Raw genomic sequence first — 1,499 nt, 5'->3', positions numbered from 1 at the left:
GGTCGTTAGGACCAAATCTTCGTGGCAGCGGGCGAGAAGACCTCAGTTGGAGACGGGGCGGCTTTCTCTATTTCACGAAGATGTCATTTTCAAGATAGGATTTTTGGTTGTAAATCAATGTGAGTAGCCCTACTTTCCCCACTTTTAGCTATCCTTTTTCTGCCTTCCACTTTCGAGAGCTAGACCAGACTTCCTTATCTGGCTTCCAGTCTACTAAGGACAACTGGCTCAGACATTGGCTTTGAGTTCGGACTTCCTTCTTTCTATGACCTGATCAGGAGCTGCATGATCCGATGAGCTATCAGCTGAGAGACTGGCTTCTCGGTTGTTAGTAACGACTCAGACAGAGCTGCTTACCTTGCTATGGTGAGTTATAGAATCAATTGAGCGATGGTACCTACTTTGCTGATCTAGTTAGAGGACTTCTTTCAAGAAGGGCTTGAATCCAATGAATTGTGTTTCCATTAGAATGGTGAAAATGCTAATGCTTAGATTGGTTACAGGAGCTTCTTTGAAAAGAATCAATCAATCAAGCTTGGACCCGTGCTATTTAGAGGCTTCCAAGAACCTGTACAGACTATCATCTTACTCCCCGGAGATGATTGCTTCTTTTACTATTGCTTCTTAGTTCGTATCGCTACAATAGATGATGCCATTTCATTTATTCATAAACTCGTATGTAGTCAATGAACGGCACCGCTCGATTCTATTGCCTAAGATGTCGCTCCCGGTACCTGCTTGAGTTAGCTTAAGCGGCTCGTAAGACCAAGGAGTTAGCCACCTTCCGGGTGAGAGGAAAACTAGACCCAGAAAGGGATAGAGCTCTGAAATAGTGAACTGGGTGGGAACACAATCGATGTGTCACAAGAAGTCAGTGATGAATTTGGTGATTGTCGCCTATTAGTATTAGAGATGAAGATAGAGGAATGCAAACTAGTTAACTCCTCTATCAGCGGAAAGAGATAGAGCTAATACATAACAGGGGGAGAAGTGAAGCAGCTTTCTTAGAAGGAGAAGGTTCTTAGTCTAATCGCAAACTGAACCCGTCTGTAACCACAATGACTATATGCTTAACACACCTTCTGATCGATCTTAGCTAATTGACCTTTTTTGACTGGGAATTCTCATCAAGCGGGGTGGAGGAATGGTCAACTCATCAGGCTCATGATCTGAAGACTACAGGTTCGAATCCTGTCCCCGCCTAATCACTTGAGATCTTTTTTTGGGTGGTCAAAGTTGTGTTGCTAGCTAGAGAATGTTCGGATGGTGAACAGTTAAGTATAAAGTCTGTAACGAAGCTAGTACGGTTCAATGGTTTTGGAATAATAGTGAACCGGGTAACTGGATCGCCCCGACCGGGTTGCTCTGACTCAGACGGCCCTGAGAAGCACAACACTCTGGTAACGGATCCTTTTGCAGGTGAAGGGGTAGAGCTTTCCCCGGTCTCTCTTGGCAATGGTTTACCTTTCTAATGTTTTGCCTTGATGAGTGGGAGAGGT

The 1,499-nt window shown here is 44.5% G+C and overlaps 1 non-coding gene across 1 annotated transcript; it reads left to right on the top strand.

Moving 5' to 3' along the window:
• Nucleotides 1–1,130: 1,130 nt before the first annotated feature.
• TRNAM-CAU (transfer RNA methionine (anticodon CAU)) lies at nt 1,131–1,203 on the top strand. Its single transcript has one exon. It is a non-coding gene; the product is annotated as a tRNA-Met (tRNA).
• Nucleotides 1,204–1,499: the final 296 nt, after the last annotated feature.

Source organism: Lactuca virosa, chromosome 3 (genome assembly GCF_052849685.1).
Source record: "Lactuca virosa cultivar CGN04683 chromosome 3, Lactuca_virosa_CGN04683_v6, whole genome shotgun sequence".
NCBI classification, from domain to species: Eukaryota; Viridiplantae; Streptophyta; class Magnoliopsida; order Asterales; family Asteraceae; genus Lactuca; species Lactuca virosa.
This window is presented reverse-complemented; position numbering and strand designations above follow the sequence as displayed.